The sequence below is a fragment of the Euprymna scolopes genome, chromosome 28, assembly GCF_053919585.1.
Source record: "Euprymna scolopes isolate OS-2025 chromosome 28, ASM5391958v1, whole genome shotgun sequence".
NCBI classification, from domain to species: domain Eukaryota; kingdom Metazoa; phylum Mollusca; class Cephalopoda; order Sepiida; family Sepiolidae; genus Euprymna; species Euprymna scolopes.
The window spans coordinates 98480892-98505960 of NC_136509.1; the positions used below are offsets into that span (position 1 = coordinate 98480892).

A 25069-nucleotide genomic window follows, 5' to 3' on the forward strand; every position below is an offset into this window, starting at 1 on the left:
CAATTAAGCTACACAGAATATTCCACGTTTCATCCACGCATAAGCCTGATGAATCCTAGCATGGACGAAACGCGGAATATTCTGTGTAGCTTAATTTCCATATATATTTTATAACTTTATATATATATATATATATATATATATATATAGAGAGAGAGAGAGAGAGAGAGAATATGAAAAAATAAAACATGATAATATAAAAATATATACTGATGCATATAGATATTCGCTTATTCAATATGTATGCTACATCAGCTAGGGGTGTAGGATAAATAAAACTCTTTATACCATACATATATATTTTATATACTTATATATATTCTATACTGACAGTACCCGCTAATCGGCATTGCTTGGTGGAAGCTTAGACAGATTATCAGTAAGCAATTATATCCATGTCACCATGAATAATACAACAATAAAAAAAATTATCAAACCTCATCTCACAAATTCTGAAACAATAATTGTATTTTAAAGTTATTTTATTTATTTATTTTTATAGAAAAACATAAAAAATCAATATAAAAGTTCCGGCCGGACTAAATTTTATTAGGGAACAATTTTTTTGTGACTCACTTCCGGAATAGGCCGGAGATTGCCGAACCGCGCAACCGGAAGTTATCCATTTTAATATCATTTTACCAGAAGAAAATGTCGGCGTCTCGTTCACAAAAGAAAAGGAAAGCATTCGTTTATTGCATTCCGGCCAACCCGAACTAATATTCTATTTTTTTTTTATATTCTTTATCAGTCTTCATCGCTGAGATATTGTTATAATTAATTAAGTCCAAGTTGAACAAAGAATTTTTTATGAATTTGAAACAACAAGATTGTTTTTTCAGACGAAGAAGAAGAAACGCGTCGGTCTTTTATTTCTTTCCCTGGAATATGTGAAACAAAAATATATCGACATTTTTTTTTCATCTATATATTTAGTAAGTTCACTTCTTTTTCTTTCTTTTTTTTTTTCGGCGGGGGAGGGGTTGTTTTCGAATACACAGATTCGAAAAAGTGGTAAAAAATAATAACTTACCAAAGAAGATAAATTACTCTTCTACCTAGCTAGATAGTTTTTTTTAGTGTTTTTACTTTATGTAAAACGTTTATTTGGCTAGAAAAGCAAGTTATATCAACCGGTACACGAGCACAAGAAAAAAAAAAAAAAAATGGCCGCAAATGTATTCGTTACGCGATTGTGATCGTGTCCCGGTTGACATTGCTTGTTTTTCGAATAAACAGTTCACCACATCAAGTCAAAACCTATCCAGCCAGCTATGTAGAATAACTTATTTTGCCTTTGGTAACATTTGTTATACGTTTGTTTTTATTTATTATTTACCTTTTTTTTTTTTTTTTTTTTTTTTTTTTTTTTAAATCTGTGGATCTGTGTGACACCCCCTTAAATTGATGCTTATGCACTTCTGTTACTGTGCTATTAAAAAAAAAATAGTATTTTTGCAAGTTAAATTGAAGTTTCACAATATTATGAAATTGTTAGGTGAAAGTACATAATAGTTACAAAATACCCTCCCCATGTTAAGAATGGATTTCAAAATAATGTTATTTCAGCACCGTAACATACGTGCATAAGTGCCAACTTTTTATCAATCTCCGTATATCTATTTATCTAAAAAGATGTTTTGTGAATTCTTCTCTGCCTGTAGATTGTTTCCTATTTTTTGACTTCAATTCTTCCCAAACAGCTAAAAAATCTAAGGCATACGGTACAATTGGTTCCCTTCGTTAACTCGACCACTAACCCTAAGTCCGGGGTTGTAATATGCCACCCTGGACATAATTCGCAATTTGGTTAAAGAAGTGTTTTCGGTGTTCATTCAGAATTACACTTATGGTGGCAATTAAAAAATAAAGAAAACGCAGAAAAATCTGTTACGTACTTGTTCCAAAAATCACATCATTTGATCAAGTATTTTTTATTTTATTGTTCAAGAAAATAAAATTTTACGATTAAGCGAGTCATGTTTTTGTCAGCCGCGATTAAATTCAATGAAGACAACTTAATTCGAAGTACTGAGGTGGTTCAATACAGTTTAGGGTACTTCATGGGGAACGTGGATCCTGCAAAAAACGATGTTTTTATTTTTTTTTTGATTGCTCCCTCAAAGCGTTTTTTTTTTTCACTTCGTTTATATCTCACATTTTTTTTTTAATCGCGCGTGTATTTATTTTATTTTTTGAATTTTTTTTTCTTTGGGGAAATTTGAGGGTTTGTATTACTGTACACATACGTCGATACGAATATATGTCAACCTATGTCACGGTAACATATATTGAGCGAGTTTTTAACAGTATTTTATCCGGTTTTTTATTTATAACATCTTTTCCCACACTTACCGTGTTAAAGAGAGAATAAGACGCCATCTTGAATGTTCCAATATCGCTTAACACTGTATGGTTTTCGAGCTGAATAAACATGTTACATTGAATAAAAACGCGAAAAATATATCCAGTTTGGTAGAAAAGTAACTTATCTTGCCTTTGATAATATTTATTTGTTATATATTTGTTTTTTGACAACTTTTTCGAATCTGTGTACCCCGCATTTATTTTTTGCGCAAACAGCTAGTTATCCATATTTGAAGACATTCAGTATCCACCGTAATCACTATTGTTTTTGCTGGCGGCCATCTTGTTTTCCAATAATGAAAAAACGCCAAAAGAAGCTAAATATGCCACATGTAACTGACCCCCCCCCCTCGCCACCACTGGCATTGGTGTACAAAAGGTTTATTAGAGGGGTAAATTCCAAGAAATTTTGAGCGAAAGGAAAGAACGTAAAGAAAAGACCACAAATCAAAAACAGTATTTAAAGTAATATTTATTAAAATAAATTAAAAGGTAAATATCTTTCGCTACAACAGAACACCGACCACTAATTTGTTGTTGTTTAAGGATATTCGATGTTGCTGGCCACAAATCTGATGATCAAATCCGTCGCAAATTTAAGGTTTGCATGGTATTAACCCCTTTTAACTGATCTAAAAAAAAAAAAAAAAAAAAAAAAAAAAGTTTTCACGAACGGTTTACAAAAGCATATTTTATGTTTTTCGTTTTTTTGGGGGAGGAGGGGGGCCATTCAATTATAGAACTTGTGTCGGTTAATTAAACTGCAGAAAAGCACCTGTTAACCGACACAAGTTCTATATTTGAATACCCCCCTCCTCCCCCAAAAGAACGAAAAACATAAGATATACTTTTGTAAACAGCTCGTAAAAACTTACTGACAGCAATGTTTTTACTCTTAAATGAGGTGAAAACTTTATTTTATGAAAAATATTTCTTGTTATTTAAAATGTCCGCCATGTATTCATGCACCTTGTGAAACAACATCGAGTGACTACGCGCGTGCGCGCATTTAGTAAGAAAGTGAAAAAAATGAATATAATTAAGAAAGTGAAAAAGATAGTCCGCTTCGCTTCGATATCGGGAAGCGGAAAAATATCCGGGAGGGTGGGGATCGGGGTCATTTCGGCATTGAAGCCGAAAAATGTTTTTTGGGTCATGTTTTGGCTCTTTTTGGCGTTTTTCTTAAATGGGAAACAAGATGGCCGCCAGCAAAAACAATAGTGATTACGTTGGATACTGGATGTCTTCAAATATGGATAACTGCGTGTTTGCGCAGAAAATAAATGCGATATTCGTTCTCAGTGTAACCGAAAACCTGGGCAAGTCGACAAATTAAAGGTAAATGCCGAGGGGTCGGTAAACTAAAAAAAAATACCTGAGGTCCCAATAGCGACGCATCTGCATCCATGACGGCATCGGCTCCGCCGATGTTGTACGCAGCGTCGCAACGCGTTCCAGGGAGCGTAGATTTTTTTTTTTTTTTTTTTTTTTTTTTTTTTTTGCCGGAGATTATAGTTATTATAGGAAAATTGTTGAAAGTCCAGATTAGCACTTGTGGCGATAAACACTAAACTACATAGCGGGATCAGTAGGAGAAATTAAATGATCTCCTGTCGATGAGGCCATGTGTAGAGAGGCTTATGAAAAGTGAAAAAATATTAGATAATTTTGAAACATTTTTAGAGCATGTTCATGAAAAATATGGTAATTAAAAAAATTCCGGTAAATTTATACGACGTGCCCCACTGCCCCAGCGTATTATAAACACCCCCAACCTCCCCATGTTAAGAACGGCTTTCGGAATAACCCCGCCCAAACCGCGAAAGCCGTGATTGGAGGGGGGTATTCCGAAAGCCGTTCTTAACATGAGGTGGTTGGGGGTGTTTATACTACGCTGGGCCAGGTTGTAAAAAAATACGGTACTTCTACAATTTATCGCCGAAAATGGAGACGCCATTTTTTTTTTCGCGCACCTGTTGTTAAAATCCGAGTGAGAAATCAGTATTTTAAACTACGGCCGAAGTTAGAAATAAATGACAAAAAAATTAAACTAGATATTAATTACTTCCGGAAAGAACTATGAAAAAAATAAATAAAGTGGGTACTCATGCAGAGAGTGATCCGTGCTGAAATAATATTATTTAAAAAGCCATTCTTAACATGGGGAGGGGAGTCTGTTTTGTAACTATTCTGTACTTTAACCTTACAATTGAATAAAAAAATATATAAAACTTTAATTAAACTTGGAAATACGATTTAAAAAATAGTGCAGATCACTCTGCATTAGCACCTGAAAGAGAACATATATCCGTCATTGTTTAATTGAAAATGTTTCGATTTAATTAATGAAAATGGCGAAAGTTTTTCATCAAATATATATATATATATTTTTTTTTTCATCAAATATATATATATAGTTTTTCATCATATATATATATATATATATATATATATATATATATATTTTCTGTTTTTAATAAAATATATATATATATATATATTATTAAAAACAGAAAATAAGACATTATTATTAAAAAGCAGAAATTGGAAATGACATATTCATAATTGTCTAAACTGGGCGAGAGCCATTTGAAAACCAAAACATTTACTGTATAAAAATTTAGTACTAGTGCACTTATTGATCCGTACTGAAATAATAACGTTATTTAAAAAGCCATTCTTAACATGGGGAGGGTGTTTTGTAACTATTCTATACTTTAACTTTACAATTGAATAAAAAAAAAGCATAAAACTTTAATTAAACTTGGAAATACGATTTAAAAAATAGCGCGCATCAGTAAGTGCACTAGTACCAAAAATGTATCAAAATATAATTGTAAAAACATTTATTGAAAAGTTTGCGTAAGAAAATATAATTTTGATAAAACAATTTTGTGATGAAAGCAACATTGGATTTTTTTTAAATAGTTTTTTTGTTTTGTTTCTTTTGTGAAGCTGCTTAATGTAAGAAGATAAAAACAAAAAAACTTCAAGGGCAAAAGCTTAACAATGATGGATAGATACCGACTCAGAAAACAGCAATTCTTCATCCTTTGTCAGAAACATTGTTCATAGAACGTAGGAACTAAAGGACAAAATAAGTGAAACAAGAGTTGCAACGTTGCTGAAAGTAAACCTAATTACAGAACTCGTAATAAAAAAGTCGTACAAGGCTAAAAGCATATATGAATTGAGGTCGGGAATTATCTAGTTCGTCTATTCTCTAAACTAGTTCCTTTCACCAAAATACCACATTTACTCTATGCAGCTAACCTACTTAATATATTCAAGCTATGAATGATGTGAAATGGGATACTTAAACAGAATAAAGGAAAAGAAATATAAAATACGAAGTGGATTAGTTAATAGGTTCCTCTCAAACCTGAGCTGCTGTTTTTCGAATTGTGTGAGTGATATGACGTAGCCCATGAAGCATTTTCTAAAACGATTTTATGCAGCCATATTGTCTTTCACTTTTAACAACCCCAGGAAAATTTTGCATTTGTCCATTTTATTTTTTTCTGGTCATCTTGCTGTGTCGTCAACATGGTTACGGGAATAACTGAAAAGTAACATTGACAGATGAAAAAAAAAAACAATGCTTAAAGAAATATATCAATACAATTGTTTAACCGACACCCAATAAAATATCCGTACTTAGGTCATCAATAGTGAGTTTCATCGAACACTACCAAAACTGGTGAGAAGTCACAAGTTTTGCCTAATGACCTAAATGTACAGTGATCTTTTTTTCTTTTTTTCTTTTTTTTTTTGTATAGTTTATGAAGTGAGCTGAAATATTATTTAGAAAGCCATTCTTAATATTGGAAGGAACTTTAACTATCATATTTTAATTGTCCAAGCATTACGATTATTGATCAGATTATATGCTGATGACATGACCATCTATCACAACACATCTAAGGCCGTAAATGACAAAGTTCTCTTTGATTCTCTCTCCTCTGATCTTGAACGCACGATATAGTGGGGGAAGAGGTGGCTGGTTACTTTTAATGCATCTAAAACTAAGCTCCTATCTTTACATTACGCTCTGATCCCCATCTGGCATCAATTGATATGGGTGGCTCTCGTCTAGGGGCTTGACCTTTACTCCTGACCTGAAATGGAACACGTACATCAAGTCAGTTGCCAAGGTTGCTGGAAAGATGGTAGGATCCTTCTACTGCTCCAGAAGATATTTCACTACTGATGCAATTCTTTATATAAAAGCCAAGTACGTCCAAGGATGGAATACTGCTACCACATCTGGGCAGGAGCTGCTAAAAACAGCCTATCCTGCCTTGACAGAGTACAAAATAGACTTCGTAGCTTAGTGGGGGATGCCCTTTTCTCTTCCCTGCAACCTCTCTCCCACAGAAGAGACATTGCGAGCCTGTCTTTGTTTTATCGTTACTTCCATGGCAAGTGCTCGTCTGAGCTCCAATCTCTGGCCCCCCCTCGCCAATCTTTCACAATAAACACCCGTCTAGCTAAAACCAACGTCAATAATTTCCCCCACTCTTTATCTGTGCCAAAACCAAAACGTAAATTCCATGAACAAAGCTTCTATCTTAGAAGTGCATGCCTATGGAACTCTTTCATTTGCCTGTTTCCCACCTGACTACAACTTGGATGTGTTCAAGTCCAACATAAACAAATTCCTGATGAACCGCCCCCCCCCCTTTAGTAAGATACTTTATCAAATTTCCAATACTAATGATTACTACTATACTATCCCATTGATTATTGTACACACAATAACCCTTATCCCCGAGTGGCTTCCGGGCCTTGATAAGTGGTGACTATCATGTTAAGAAAAAAAAAAAGAGATGCTCTGTGATGCTTAGAGTGTAGAGGTCAGCCTTGATATTGTCCAACCATTGTTTCTTTGGCCGGCTGCAATGTTTGCCTATGACATCAAAGGACAACATTCTGTGTTCTCAAAGTTTTCTTTTTTTTTTTTTTTTTTTTTTTTTTTTTTTTTTTTTACATTGATCACCACTTATCAAGGCCTGGAAGCCACTCAGGGATAAGGGTTATTGCAAGTACATTACGTTAGTGTGGAGATTTGATGAAGTGTTTACTTAAGGTTCATTAGGAATTTGTTAACGTTGGACTTGAAGACATCCAAGTTGTAGTCCGGTGAGAAGCAGGCAGACGGAACAGAGTTCCACAGGTGTGCAGTTCTAAGAAAGAAGCTTTGTTCATGGAATCCGCGTTTTGATTTAGGCACAGATATAGAGTGGGGGAAATTTTTCACAGTGGATTCAGCTAGACAGGTGTTTTTCGTGAAAGATTGAGAGGGCCCCCCCCTCTCAATCTTTCACGAAAAACACCTGTCTAGCTGAATCCACTGTGAAAAATTTCCCCCACTCTATATCTGTGGGATTGGAGTTCAGACGAGCACCTGCCATGGAAATAATGATAAAACAAGGACAGGCTCGCAACGTCTCTTCTGTGGGAGAGAGGTTGCAGGGTAGAGAAAAGGGCATCCCCAACTAAGCCACAAAGTCTATTTTGTACTCTGTCAAGGCAGGATAGGCTGTTTTTAGCAGCTCCTGCCCAGATATGGCAACAGTATTCCATCCTTGGACGTACTTGGCTTTTATATAGAGAATTGCATCAGTAGTGAGATATCTTCTGGAGCAGTAGAAGGATCCCACCATCTTTCCAGCGACCTTGGCAACAGACTTGATGTACGTGTTCCATTTCAGATCAGGAGTAAAGGTCAAACCCAGAAGCTTGTCAAAACACGGGGCCTCACCCAGACGAGAGCCATCCATCCCAATTGATGCCAGATGGGGATCAGAGCGTTGATGATGTAAGGATAGGAGTTTGGTTTTAGATGCATTAAAGGTAACCAGCCACATCTTCCCCCACTGAACCACGCTCGAGATCAGAGGAGAGAGAATCAGAGAACTTTGTCATTTATAGCCTTTGATGTGTTGCCATAGATGGTCGTGTCATCAGCATAGATGTCAACGAATGATTTAAGCATGTGTTTAGGGAGGTCATTGATGTAGATCAGGAAGAGAGTTGGGCCCAGGATTGACCCCTGAGGGACTCCAGCATTTATATTGCAGGCCTCCGATTTTTGTCCATCTACCACTACTCTTATGAGCCTATCGGAGAGAAATGATATAATGATTGAGAAAACATTTCCAGTTATACCGTAGCTGTGAATCTTGTGAAGTAAACCCTTATGCCATACCTTGTCGAACGCCTTTGATATGTCAAGAGCAATTGCCCTAGAAAGGAAGCCTTTGTCAAGAGATTCACTAATCCTGTGGGATATAACCGTCAGCACATCTGCGGTAGATCTTGCAGAGCGGAAACCATATTGTGTGTCACTAAGAAGGTTATTCCTGCTGAGGTGGTTGACTATTTCTCTATTTAATATGGATTCCAGCAACTTACTCATAACACACAGGAGACTTATTGGTCTGTACTGAGAGGGAGATGACTTATCACCTGAATTCTTAAATACAGGGCAAACTGATGAGGTCTTCCAGGGAGTTGGAAAGCACTTCTCCTTAAGGCAGCGCTTAAATAGTTTCGTAAGTATGGGAGCAAGTTCTGGTTGAAGCTTTTTTAACACTATAATTGGGATGCCGTCAGGGCCAGTTGCTTTACTGGAATCTAGGTTCTTGATTAGCTTGGCGACCTCATGTACGGATATTTGTATGTTACCTAGCTTGTTCTGTGTTATAGGAGGAAATATGGGGAGTTGATGGCCTTCGTCGCATAGGGTAGAATTAGCTGCAAAGTTCTTTGCAAATAGTTTGGCCTTGTCTGACGCTGACACGATGACCTCTGGTCCATTGATAATGGTTGGGATAGAACGCACACTTCTGTTCAGGGTCCTATTTGTTATTTGCCAAAACTGGTGGGAACCAAGCCGCTGATCAGCTACCTTGGATTTAACAGACTTGGCATATAGCTCTCTTGCATTTTTTATTACTCTTTTACAGTGGTTGCTGGCAGTCCTGAAAGCAGCTTTAGTCTCAGTGCATCTATTACGTTGGTAGCTATGTAATAAGTGATTTCTGTGCGTGATAGCAGCAGCACATTCTGGGGAGAACCATGGCTGGCTGTTAGGTTTTTGTTGGAATTTTTTAGATGGTATGAATTGGTCTATGCCTACAATTAACCATTCGGTCAGATCTGATACTATAGAGGACACTTCCTTTTTAAACATGGAGTGCAGAGGTAAATCAGATATGAATGTACGGAAGCTATCCCAGTCAGGTTTTCCTCCATTCTCTTCACATACCCAAACTATCTCAATCTTCCACACCTCAGGATAACTTCCAAAGAGGGGATGCCAAAATCTTCTTTCAGATTGTCCATAATTTTTGAAGAGCAAATCTGACTAAGGCGTTGTTGTTTCTCACAAGCCCGTTTATATCATCAACACTGACAACCCAAGTTTTGGTGGCACGAACCACGACTCCGCATATACCAGCAACAAGAAAAAAGACCTGTCCACGGGACTTTAGGGGTATGCATTCTTTTGATTAGAATAGGAATGAACAGTCTGAATTTTTTCCATGTATATTTTATCCTAGTTGTAATAGCATCTATACACCATCTCCAAAATAGCAGAAGGGGGAGACAATTTTCGAAGATATGTTGCCAATTTCAAAGTTGGTTTAATCCGAGGCAGAAGTAGGGTTTTTACAGCATAGATACAAACTCAACATCATCCACAAATCTTCCCTTTATTTCAGAACACTGTTTGTGAATCCAATGCGATATCAAAGAACAGTCGATGGAGTTATTACCAACTTCTTTGTAGTGGAATCCACAAGACTCCCAAATTTGTTGTTCGTTCAAACCAGGCGTACAGTGAAGAACTTTTGTCTTTTCACTTTAGATTCTGTCTTTTCCTTCCACATGGTTCCGAAGAAATTCCTCTGGGGATTCTATAATCCTGACAAGATTGTCAGCATAAAGACGCTCCCAAGGACAGCCCCTTCAAAATTTGTGAGATCACAATAATGAAAAGATGAGGGGTTGGTATGAGTCCCTGGTGGACACCAACATCAACACGCAAATCTTCACTAAATTTGCCATTCACTCTAACACATTCACTTGGTGCATGGTGCGAACAATGTGCAATATTCATCGATCCCTTAGATCATGCATGCCCGCTACAACACCTTCCTTGGAATATGATCGAATGACTTTTAAGGATCAACAAATGCAAAGAACAAGTCCTTGTACTTGCCAACATACTTTTCTTGAAACTGACGCAAGATAAAAATGGCATTTGTGGTTCATCATCCAGGCATAAAGCCGAATTCCATGCTGTCAATGGAGATTTGTGATATAACGTTCTGTACTCTTTTAAATACTTTTTGAATGACTTCCAACAGCTTCAATCCATGGAAATTATCATTCCAAATTTTTGTTACAAGCAAAAAGAAATAACCCTGTATTGACAACTAGTTATATCCCCTTGAAAAAAAGATAAACAGAATTAAATTAAACTACGCTTTGTTTTTATCAACTAGAAATGGTTGATATGCTGCAAAGCAAACTTTTTTAATATTCATTGAGAAATTGGGGGAATGGTTCGATATTCTAAATAGAAAAACATGGTTATTATTGATGAAATGAAAAAAACTGATTTTCTAAATGTAGAAACCATTGATGTCTATCAGGTCAAAGGTCAAGGGAAGGAAGACATCCTTAACCATATCAGCAATGCTCACACCACCTTCTGTCGGCTATGACCGCAACTCTGGTTTCTAAAGGATATAAATCGGAATCTACCAACCCTTCGTCCACACTATTCTTCATGGTTGTGAGGTATGGCCTGTGCAGGCGAGTGACCTACACAAACTGGATGTATTTGACCATCACTGCCTATACTGCATCCGCAGTGGCTACTGGCAACAGTTTATCCCCAACAGTACTATTCGCACTTGCTGTAAGATCCACTCCCTCCAAAAATTTCTCCTTGCCAAACACATTCATTGGTTTTGCCATGCCCTTCGATGACACCCAATTGACTTCATCTGTGAAGTTATTGATCCAACACCATGACCACCACCAAGCTGGAAGAAATGTTGAGGTGGCCAACTCAAAACCTGGCTCAGGTCAATGAAGCCGGATGTTGAATTGGTTCTGGGCTCTCACCTTTTTCGGGGTCTATCACTGGAACCGCAAATGGTTTACACTTCTAATGAAAGCAGTCTTGAATCAGTGTGTCTAATCAGCCACTGTTCGAGGCATGATGAGCTTATTGAAAAGAGCTGGTCCAGGGTGAATGCCACAACCATGACTAGGATTGCCTATGGAATTAGATATTTTGTGAATGAACGACAAATTTATAAGCAGAAACATTTTGCTTCATGCTTAGAAAAGATGACTATTCTAGATTATGTTTTAGCAATGAAAAGAAAAAAAAAATGGACGAAAAGTTTTTTTTGTTTGTTTTTTTTTTTTTCTTAGTGAATTCTCAGCCACTTGAGCTTAATTGGATTGTGAATATTTTATTATTAATGTCTAATTGTAACAATTGACATTCATTGTAATATTTGCTGAAAAGCTATTTGCCATTTATTGTTCTGGAAAGGAAAACCTTATCTAAAAAAAAAAAATATATCATTTTTATTATTCTTGATAAAAAATAGATTGTTATGCATCTAAAAAGTAACATTTAAAAAAGAAAAACAAAATGAAAGCCATTAAAAGCCAAAATGAACATTCATTAAAAAAAATGTTCTTTACATTTTATTTATGTGTTTGTGATTTTGCAACAATCTGCCATCTGTCATAAAGACAGTTCTGGTTCTGCCAAGCAAACAGCCGGGACAACTTATTAAATGGTGACTCCCTCATCAAAACAACAACAAAAAAAGATGTGCTAAGGATGCTTCATCCATGGTCAACACTGACCGATGGAGACCTACTACTGTTGTGTAACGGACTGCTGTCCTCAGATTCTTAATGTCTGTGATTCGTCTAAGTGTTGGTGCAATCGTATTAGAACATATATTACATACACATAACATGGCGACATACCTGTTTCTGCTGTTGTTTCTTCTGGGAGGTTTGTCAGCCGTCTTCAGGGAAGCTGGAATCTGTTTAAAGCAACATTGCAAGACAGGACCCAAGACGATGTGAGATTTTATGTACTTTATTCACTCCCAGATATTCGTCATAGCAGAAGGGAGTGACCGATGATCTTTGGCTTGAGGGGGGAGGGTTCCTTCTGTCTCCATTCTGAGATCCCATTTCCTTCATGGAGAGACTTGTTTTTAGCCCACCTGTCTTCATCGAAGTCTCCAATCTAACTCCCCTATGCTTGCGCAAACCTGTCAAAAGATGACTATTCAAATCTCTGTTGTCCACACATCGCAGTGTAGATGATTATATAGACAGATAGATAGATAAATATACAGATAGCTAGATAAATCGATAATTTACTACTTCTGCTTGACTATTCTCTAACATTACTACAGTGTTTAACCGGTTCAGACTGTGTTGACCTTATTTTGATATAGGAATTGAATACTCTTGGGAAAGATATGAATCTGCAATCTTCACCCTCCAGCGGCAAGTAAAATAGAAACTTAAGAGGGATAAAGACCTGGGCAGAGATAGGTTAGTTTAGAAGTCGATTTCAAAAAGCTATCCAACACATGCCAACATGTAAAAATGGATGATAAACTGAATATGATGATAAATAAAAAAAAGTTTACAAGAATTATAAAAGCAATTTAGTTTTCCACATTTATCAAATTTGAATTTTGAAAGTTTTTTGTAACATGGGTCATTAAAATTTTCTCTATGGGGGATATTTGCTAATGACACCACGCTCTATAAGACACAAAAGTAAAATTAATGAACACCTATCTAAAGAAATTGTTAAAACTCTAGAGGAAGACCTCCAGTCTATAGTAGAATGGAACCGTAACTGGTTAGTAATGTTCAATGCTGCTAAGACTAAGCTTGTTTCCTTTAATAATTACAAGAAAACTTCTCAACCACCGATTACCATAGCTAATGATATACTGCCTGAAAGTACTTCTTTCAAGCTCCTGGGGTTAACATTCACAGACAACATAAATGGAACAAATACATTGAGGCAATTGACAAGTCTACTGCGAGGAAGGTGGGCTCTCTCTACCATGCTAGAAGGTTACTTCTACCTGAGAGTCTCCTGTATCTCTGCAAGGTCATGGAGTATTGTTGCCACATCTGGATTGGTACATCTGCCACTAGTCTCTCACTCCTAGACAGGATTCAGAAAAGTCGCCAATCTAATAGGTTCTGATCTGAACTAATAACTAAACTCCAACTTCTGTCTCATCGCTGAAATGTGGCATCCTTGTGCCTGTTTTACAAGTATTTCAATGGCAAGTGCTCTGACGAACTTCAAGCACTAGAACCCTCTCGATGATAATATCCTCAGCAAACCCGACAAGCAGCAAAATCCCACCCCTGCACTGTAGAGATTCCAAGCTGCCGTAAAGCCTTCCACTCGACTGCTGCACCTTGGAATTCCCTTCTGGGCCCCTGCTTCCCCAACTATACTGATATGCAGAAATTCAAGTGTAATGTAGACAGACGTCTAAATGTCCAACTCCCTAAATAGTATCCCTGCAAATCCAGTTCCAAATAGTAGCTCCTTACGACTGAGTGGCTCTGCACCTTGTTTCACGTGAAATGACAAAAAATAATCAATATTTTTTTTTTTTTTTATATTGATATTGATAATTTTGATTATTTAAACTATTAGTCTTGTTTGTGTTTTGAAAATGTTTACAACAGTATGATCTGACATTTGAGTGCATCTTTTGAATTTGTAAATCTTTGTCAAACTCCAAACCTATACAGATTTTCAAATTGAATGCTCTATTCATTCCATAGTGAATTATTCTTGTTCTGTCAGCCATAACTAAGACTTTAACCTGGTCATGATGATGGAACAAGAACACTCTAACCCTGCTCTTCAACAAGGGTTTTACAGGCCATGCATTCTGCTTACTGCTACAACCCCCCCCCAAAAAAAAACCCCTCAACATTTCATTTTGATCAAATTTCATGTTCCTAGCTCTATATGCAAAGTATTTATCAAAAAGCATGCATCATATTTGTACAGATGTGAATATCTGGAAAGACTATCAGTGAATATTGCCAGTTTGCTTACGTTTTGAAACGCAATTGTTTAGACATAAATTCCAAATTAATTATTTATATATGACTTGTTAAACATCAAGTTTCCTGATCCGATAATTTTATCAGAAAAAGTTAATCTGCAGTAGTTCCAAAATTGTATTTGTTTTTAAAGATTATGACATGCTGAATATATTAAAGTTAAAATCAATTTAATATTATGTAAGAAATAAAATTTAAGTTTTATCTAATTATAAAAAAAAATGACATTTCTGTCAATCACAAACCAAATACTCATTCAATGGCGAATACTGAAAGTCGCCGAAGCCTTCTCTTGCTTATTTTCTGATGAGCCAATCAGACGAAACATTATCATGCTCGGTTTAACATCTGTTTTACATGCTGGCATGTGTTGGATGGCTTTTAGAAATTGACTTCCAAGCTCATCTATCTCTGGCCAGGCCTTTATTCTTTTTTTCTCAAATTCATTTGTAATGTTTTGTTTCTAAAAATTATTCTTTATACTTGGGTATATTTTTTTCATCAGTAGAGCTAGACGATTACAATTTTTTAACGTGTACGTGGCAATTGTTTTATTTCTCAAACTTCATGTCACTTCAATCTGCACTTAGTTCAACCTTTTTGTCAAGATTAATACTAGCATCATCCAACATAGGGTCATACTTTATGTAACACTTTCTTATCACTTCTCATATTTACATTGGCCTTGCAAATGCGTCACTTTCTTATTTATTTATTTTTTTACTTTGGGAGAAAGAAACTTAACCCTCTCCATCCACCTTTTTCCTCTTAATAATATTTACTAGCAGGACCTGTGGAAATTCAATAGAACGAGAAATATATTGAATCAACAAATGTTTTGATAAAGTTGATGTTTTTTTTCTGGATAGTGCCACCACATTAATGTTTTGGACAGAAAAGCCATTAGCACACTGTAAATATGAGTTTATTAATATTTCTATTAAAATAGTGTCTATTGTATTTTAAATATAGAACTGCCCCAAATGAAATAAATTAATAAGTAATAACAAATACCCATAAAATAATATTTTGCTATATGGTTCAATACAAATAATGAAATCACATTGTAAGAGAACAATCTTTAATTTACCCTTTCAGATCAGTACCTTTTGGCAGACAATGTTCTTTTTTGCCCTGTTTCTTTTGAATGTTCCCTTTTTACATAATGTTTCGCTGACTTTCTTCAGTAAAGAACCACCACATGTCGAAATTATGAGTCTCTTTTTCAACAATGATCATAGAGTATTATAATGATATTCGAAAACAAGGCTACATCAAAGGAAGGTCTCATATTCTTGTCAGATTGGCCTTTTTAAAACCAAATTGTGTGAATTTTACCTTTCTTGAAGCAGTTTGGCTTCAAAAAATTGTATTTGGCCTTTTTCAGAGTGTAACATATGGACTAACTGAGGAAGAAACGAGCAGAATATTATTTAGAATATTTGAAAACGAGACAATATTAAAGGAAGGTGGTGGTTATATTCTTGTCCAGGGTTGTGAGATTGTCCTTTTTAAAGGCAAATTTTGCAAGTCTTTTTGTTTTGAAGCAGTTTAGCCTTTAAAAATTGTATTTGGTCTTTTTTTTTCAAAGCGTAATATACGGACTAAGGAAGAAACTGCAGAATATTATATATATATATATATATATATATATATATATATATATATTAATAGGTTAGTATGTGTGTTTATATATATATTAATAGGTTAGTATGTGTGTTTATTTTGTGTGACACGCTTACATCCAAGTGACTGCCGTTTAATTGTTATGGACTTCCATTTCTTGTAATAAATAATTTTAACAAGAATTCTTTATAAGTTTTGATTTCGGTTATAGTTGAAGGAACTCCCTATATTTTTTTCATAAGTTTCGGTTTCGATTCAAGCTAATGCACCTAAGTTATGGATATAATTTTTTTTATTTTGGAAATTGCAACTTTATAGCATATAAAAACAGATGGAACATTAACTGTATAATAATATATACAACATCTACAAGAATTAAAATATATTTAAGCATACTTTACGACCGGGCTACGTCAGGCATCCCTGCTAAGATAAATACTTTTGCAATTTTAACAAAAGAGATATAATATCGGTGTCTCCATTTATGCTGAACATCTACAGAATGCCAACATCAATATATTACATGTGAATGAGTTCCCTGTGGAATTTCCACAGGTCCCACTAGTATAGAATAAAAATGATTATAAATTTCTGTTTTTTAAAATTGAATCATGAAAGAAGAAAAAAAACTAATAAGTTTGATTACTTTGTTTTCTACTTGTAAAGGAAAAATACAGTGAAAATATGAAACACTTTCTTTTTGTAACGACAAAACTTGTTTGTTAAATGAGTGTTTGCTTTGTGTCTTTGCTGGTATGGTTGATGTTTTTTTACTCGTCACATGGTGGATATATGATTAAGAGACAGAATCAGTTGATGGTTATCAAACGTTGTTGCTAAGACTAACAAGATATGTTTATTTACCCCCCCCCCCTCCATCCTTCCTGGTTGCTAATTATGACCTTCGAAAGAAGGTCATTTCTGTTCGCAGACATTCCAGTTTCGGTTTGATGCAGCTTTGATGTTTGTCAAACAGACAAACATTAATCTTCTGCCGAGTAAACAATCTAGTCTTTATTTAGATAACACGTGGCAAGCGGAAGTCGATGGAAGGTACAAGAATCGATCCATTTAAGGTGTATACCTTTGATGATATGAGCGTTTGCACATGAAAATTTAACTTTCAAACTCAACCATGACAGACATGAACATAAACGTTCCAAAGAAAGTCCATGTAAGTTTAATTTTGTTCACAATATATTAGTTTTTGGTTCCCCCATTCGTTTGTTCAGTTTTCTCAATAACTATACCTTGGATTTCTAAAAAAGATTTTGCAGAAACATTAGTCATGGTGAAAGTAAATTTTTGTCAAAACCGATTTTCCAAGATAACTCTGGTTGACTCCTCCCTAGGGGTCATTATAAGGGTAAAATTGCCCCCAAATCATTCATCCGTTTGCACTTTTCTCAATCACTCTTTAAATTTTTTTTTTTTTTTTTTGCAAAATTTGAACAAACATTAGTCATGGTGAAGGTAAATTTTCACTCGAGCAGGGGGATCCCACATGCTTTTTTTGATTTTTTTTTTTTTCCCCCAAACAAGGCATTTTGCCACTTTGTCATATAAGGCTACTATTTTGGGTCATGTCTAACAGGGATCGTGAGGAGTTGAGTAACGATGTCTGTTCACATTATATATGAAACTTCTGCATGCCAGGGAAACTGAAAACAGGGAGGAAATTCCAAAGTCTGGCGGTTTGAGAAAAGAAGCCTTTAAAGTAGAAGGCTTTCCAACATCTAGGGACCTTGACAGTGAAAGGATATAATTTTTCTGCTTGTCTGGTTGGTTGGGAAGTATGTAGGTTGAGAGAGAACAAGTGTAACAAGTTCATCAGAGCACATTCCAGTAAAGTACTTGTAAAACAGGCCCAGGGATACAACATTGTTGTGAGGGGACAGAGGTTGGAGCTTAGCCGATAGTGTGGGGTTTATTAGGATGTATTTTTTTTTAAAACCCTGTCTAAGCAGAGTAAGTCTAATGGTAAAAGCACCATGTGAGGCAACAATACTCTATGCATGGGTAAATGGTGGCTTTGTAGAGATATAGAATACTTTCGGGTACGAGAAATTTTCTAGCATGATAGAGGGAGCCTACCAAAGACTATTTACATCAATTATTTTTCTTTTCCTTTTTTTTGCTTTCCCGCTGAGAGAGGATACTGCGTTTATCAATATAAGTTGTCATTCACATGATTATGGAGTCTGAATGAATTCCTTGTTTTATGAATTTGAGCCAAATAAAAAAATTTCGTGTGTTGTAACATCCATAAAAAATTTCGTGTGTTGTAACATCCATAAAAAATTTTGTGTGTTGTAACATCCATAAAAAATTTTGTGTGTTGTAACATCCATAAAAAATTTTGTGTGTTGTAACATCCATAAAAAATTTTGTGTGTTGTAACATCCATAAAAAATTTTGTGTGTTGTAACATCCATAAAAAATTTTGTGTGTTGTAACATCCATAAAAAATTTTGTGTGTTGTAACATCCATAAAAAATTGTGTGTTGTAACATCCATAAAAAATTGTGTGTTGTAACATCCATAAAAAATTGTGTGTTGTAACATCCATAAAAAATTTCGTGTGTTGTAACATCCATAAAAAATTTCGTGTGTTGTAACATCCATAAAAAATTTCGTGTGTTGTAACATCCATAAAAAATTTCGTGTGTTGTAACATCCATAAAAAATTTCGTGTGTTGTAACATCCATAAAAAATTTCGTGTGTTGTAACATCCATAAAAAATTTCGTGTGTTGTAACATCCATAAAAAATTTCGTGTGTTGTAACATCCATAAAAAATTTCGTGTGTTGTAACATCCATAAAACATTTCGTGTGTTGTAACATCTAGCATTTGTTCTACAAACTTCACAAGCTTCGTTTTCATTGTCTATCACCTTTTTATTTCTTTTCTTAATCTATTAAACTATTAAAGTTATAGGGTTTTTGGAGTTTGTTTGCAAACTTGATTGCCTTTTCATTTTTCGTTAACCAGAATATACGGTTTATACCCCGAGTTCAAAAATCTTGTGTAAGTCTAAACTAAGTGACTGACTAGTTAAGGGCAACTTGAAGATTACTTTTCATCAGGTGCCACTCCATTATCTGGGTTACTCCGCTTACCCTTAATCTTCTTATAATGCAGAGTGTTTAGCAAGATTGTATCAAGTATTTTTTTTTTTTTTTTTTTTTTTTTTTTTTTTTTTAGTCTTTGATATGACTTAATTCAGAATTGAACCTTTGTCTTCTGGTTCATTAGCGAACACTTTTACAATTATCCCAGATTATTTCTTTTTTAACTCTGTGCATGTTTTATAAATTTAGAGAAATTAACATGATTTTTATTTTAATATCTTTTATTTTATAATCCACACAAAATTGTATAAACATAAGGTCTTGCTTGTTTTGTCGATAAAAGCAAGACAATGTATTTACATTGTAGTTACTTTGAAGCAGCATACTTTTCACCTTGTTTTTCTTCACACCAACTTTAAAGCAATAAGAACTAAAGATTGAAATTGATATTACTAGGTAACGAGTCTTCAAATCGGTTAATACGGTTTGGATTTTAAGGAAGCCAATCTATTATATAATGAAATGTCACCTGTTTGGCTAAAAGGCAGAAACCACTGAACATGAATTTAAAAATCTTGCGTATTCTGATTTAATATTGGGAGAAGTCAGTAAATCATGGAAAAGAAATTTTTTAAAAATTCATGTATGCATTATATATATATTTTTAATATGAGGAATCTTTTTGAGTTAAAATCTATTGAGGAATACACATTTTGTATTGAGAAATAGACACTTTATATTTGTAAACAGTAGTCAGTTATCCAAAATCGTTGACTCATCTGGACCATATTGGATAACTTTAGCTAATGTTTACATATTCAAAGCATGTGAACGAAAGTGAGATCTAATGATTGTGCAAGTTGAAATTACCAATTAGCATTGTATTTCAGTCTACGAGAACCTATAGAGCCACAGATTAAGTACTAGATAACATTTAGTTCTAAGTGACCTACTTCTGTAAGTTAAAGGTTCAATCTCTAGTGCGGAAAATTACAATTGCAAATAATGACTTTTATCTGATCATGGCTGACCGAAAAAGCACATGCTACCTCTTGTGGATTAAATAAAAGGTTCTGTTAAAAATTCTGTGCAAATTTCCGAGTTTGAGAAGATACACCTGAAGAAGGTCGGAGGTTGCATCAGCCAAAACGTTGTGGGAATTACTCAAGATGAGGAGAATAGTTCAAATAATACAAAAAGATCTATCATGTTGAATTGTATATGCTCTGTCTGATATTGAGCACTTCTCACAGCACGAGGCAACTTTACTCTGGTATTTGAAAATCATTGCTTCAATTAAAATAACTTGTATCAATTTTATTTTTTTACAAGGGAGTCACTACTTATCAAGCCAGAAAGCCACTTGAGGGTAAGGGTTGATGAGTGTATGGAGGTCACTGGGACAACAGTGATCGTTAATGGCGGAAATGTGATTATTTAAGGGGACAGCTTAACTAGAACTTGTTTACATTGGACTTGAAGACAACCATATTGTAGTTAGTTGGAAAGCAGGTCAGCAGAACAGTTTCATAGACTGGCAGTTCTAGGAAAGAAGCTTTGTTCATGGATTCTGTGTAGATAGTGTGGTGGAAATTGTTGATAGTGGTTGTAGCTAGTCGAGTGATTTTTTTTTGTGAAAGTTTGGTGGAGGAGGGGCATAGATAGAAGAGCAGATGAGCACTTGCTACAAAAATGATAGAACAGAGACATGTTCGCAACATCTCTTCTGTAGGAAACTAGTTGCAACAAAAACGGCTGAAGAAGTTTGACACGTATTTGGTTGAAAGCTGAAATAAAACACTAGAGTTTTATTTTGTCTCCTTGTTAGATATCTGTGAATCCTTTCGGCTTGATTATTATCAGTGGTCCATCAACCGCATATCTTTTATATTTACGCGTGATACTTATCATGAAACGTGACATTGCAATCAGATATGGTTTCAAATTGTTTTCTCTAACAATCTCAAGGTCATCACAATAAATGTGTATATCGTAGGTCTCCTTTCTCGAAAGACAATGGATACCTCCTGCAAAAGATGTCTGCATGATAAGAAGTTTATAATAGAACAATGACTGCGCAATATGATGACACGCATTTAAGTCAACACTACTTAAGTGTCCAATAGCAAGGAGACTGCCGAATATGCAGAGAAAGACTAGTGTTTTAGAGTTTTCCTTTCAGACATGTTGCCTACTAATGGTTAAGAGTCCAGTCTACCCTATTATTTTATTCGTGACTAGAAGGGAAAAAATATGGATTTGATTAAAGAAATTGGCATTGGTTGGTCTTGTTTTTACAAGAAATGGATTTCATAATTGATAGCTTTTTGAAGACTTTTTAAAACTTTTAATGAAGTTCGTTTTGTGACATCCATTTCAAGTAAAAATATATTTTTTTCTCTTTTAATTATCACCCCACCCCCATTTCCCCCCACCCCACATCTCCTCTCTTAATTATTACATTTGCCTTTTATGACATCCATTTTTTGTGTTTGTGTGATATGTTATTTTAGTAGACAAGAAATGACTAAAGTGTACAATTATGTAAGAGCATATTAAAAATTTCAATCAAAAATAGTTTGATCGTCCGTCGATACTTTCAGTTTCATGAAACTTCAGAAATTCAGTCCGTAGAGCTAAAGATATCAAGTGTAACTGTTCTTCAGTTGATGCTATGGTGTCCATTTCAGTAAATTTGTAAAACTGCAGATACCAATAGACTATAAAACTAATATATATATATCGCTTTTATTTTTATTTTATTTTATTTATTTATTTTTTTTTTACTTTTCCTTTGTTCTAGCTGGGGATGGGGCATCTCATTGGACGCCATTCATTCACCCACTGTTTCATACATTCCAACCAAGAGATCTTTTTAAGATTCTAACTTTCCATTTAAGTGCAATTCTTTGAATTTCTTTTGCACTTAATTCACAGAGTATATTTGCCAGAAAGTTTTTGAAATTCGTTTCCATGAGTCCAGTTGCTTCTATAATTACTGAAATAATGGAGATCTTCCTATGATTCCAGTTTCTTTTCATGTCATACATAAGACTTAGGTATTTCGTTATCTTTTCCTCTCAGTTCTGTTTAACTCAGCATCATTCGGGACACTAACTTCTAATATTCACTTTTTAATTTTACTTCAGTGAAGGTTCGCAGAAATCAAGAGCCCCCCTTTCCTGAGGATAACACTTAATTTCTATATGAGATACATAGATATTCAAATATTCTATTAAATTTCTTCTTTATATCTCAAACACTGAGTAAAGAAAGTTGAACATAATTTTCCTCTCTGCAATTGACCATCTAAATATGTTACAGTATATCTTTCTTGTGGTCTCTTGGTTTTACTGAATCCCAGGATAAGAATTCATCTAGTCTGGTGGATTATCCAGTTTCATGCTGTTAATTAAGGTAACATCATTTGGAGAAGGTGCACTATTCTTTGTCAAAACTAAATTCTATGTTATTTTGAATATTTAGTGAGGGTTTAATTGTAAAGAAAACTATCCTCATGCCAGGTTGTCCTGACAAACTCCTGTACAGAGAGACATTAGACACTCAAGGATATTGTCTAGTAGGCATTCAAGTTCTTTCCTATATTTCATTTTGTGCAAAATGATACAAGATCATTAGAGTTTTAGTATGAAATAGATTTAGATTTTTATGACTTATTAAATTGGTCATTTAATAAAACTTAAAAATAAATGTATTAAACGTCAGTGTATGCTGTTGTATACAAATGCTAATATTTACAGTGTATTTGAGGCTTGGAAAATTGAATACAAAACGAGTAAAGAATATAGGTATGATCGATTTCTATGCAAATCATAAACTTCAATAACTGAAAATGTTTATATATACATTATCACGTTTCACATATACTTATGTTTATATATACATTGTTTCACATATATTATTTATATATATACATTGTTTAACATATACTTACATTTATATATACATTATATTTTATATATACATTATATTTTTATATATACATTACGTTTCACATATACTAATGTTAATATATACATTATTACGTTTCACATATACTAATATGTTTATATATACATTATTGCGTTTCACATATACTAATGTTAATATATACATTATTATGTTTCACATATACTAATATGTTTATATATACATTATTGCGTTTCACATATACTAATGTTAATATATATATTATTATGTTTCACATATACTAATATGTTTATATATACATTATTACGTTTCACATATACTAATATGTTTATATATACATTATTATGTTTCACATATACTTATATGTTTATATATACATTATTACGTTTCACATACTAATAAGTTTATATATACATTCTTATGTTTCACATATACTAATATGTTTATATATACATTATCATGTTTCACATATACTAATATGTTTATACATTATTGCGTTTCACATATACTAATATGTTTATATATACATTATTATGTTTCACATATACTAATATGTTTATATATACATTATTACGTTTCACATATACTTATATGTTTATATATACATTATTACGTTTCACATATACTAATGTTAATATATACATTATTATGTTTCACATATACTTATGTTTATATATACATTATTATGTTTCACATATGCTAATATGTTTATATATACATTATTACGTTTCACATATACTAATATGTTTATATATACATTATTATGTTTCACATATACTTATATGTTTATATATACATTATTACGTTTCACATACTAATAAGTTTATATATACATTCTTATGTTTCACATATACTAATATGTTTATATATACATTATCATGTTTCACATATACTAATATGTTTATACATTATTGCGTTTCACATATACTAATATGTTTATATATACATTATTATGTTTTATATATACTAATATGTTTATATATACATTATTATGTTTCACATATACTAATATGTTTATATATACATTATTACGTTTCACATATACTAATATGTTTATATATACATTATTATGTTTCACATATACTAATGTTAATATATACATTATTATGTTTCACATATACTAATATGTTTATATATACATTATTATGTTTCACATATACTAATGTTAATATATACATTATTATGTTTCACATATACTAATATGTTTATATATACATTATTATGTTTCACATATACTAATGTTAATATATACATTATTATGTTTCACATATACTAATGTTAATATATACATTATTATGTTTCACATATACTAATATGTTTATATATACATTATTACGTTTCACATATACTAATATGTTTATATATACATTATTATGTTTCACATATACTTATATGTTTATATATACATTATTACGTTTCACATATACTAATATGTTTATATATACATTATTATGTTTCACATATACTAATATGTTTATACATTATTGCGTTTCACATATACTAATATGTTTATATATACATTATTATGTTTCACATATACTAATATGTTTATATATACATTATGTTTCACATATACTAATATGTTTATATATACATTATTATGTTTATATATACATTGTTTCACATATACTTACGTTTATATATTATCACGTTTCACATACATGTATATTGATACGGACATTATTACTTGAGGCCTAGAAAATTGAATACAAAATAAATGTATAATCTGGTAATATGCAAATAACAACGTTCAATAACTCAAACGATTCTGAACAAATATTTGTCAAATTCAAACTAGTCACTGATTGGTTGGAATGGTCTAACCTGTCACTGTTTTCTTTCTCTCCATTGCTCATGAGTCTTTTGATAATTGTAAATATCTTTTTGTAAAAAAGAAAAAAT

General features: G+C 33.5%; 1 protein-coding gene across 7 annotated transcripts in view; it reads left to right on the top strand.

Annotated features, from left to right (window-relative positions):
* The first annotated feature begins 590 nt into the window (after positions 1–590).
* LOC145249754 (uncharacterized) overlaps positions 591–25069 on the top strand; it is a 71441-nt gene continuing 46962 nt past the window's right edge. For 2 of the 7 annotated variants that reach the window (XM_080111669.1, XM_080111673.1), the window contains exon 1: positions 614–935. The gene's annotated coding sequence lies outside the window, so the exon portion shown is untranslated. Of the gene's footprint in view, positions 936–3555; positions 3706–17085; positions 17339–25069 lie in introns of those variants that run through there. The other 5 variants (XM_080111671.1, XM_080111676.1, XM_080111675.1 and 2 more) reach the window with 4 other exon arrangements.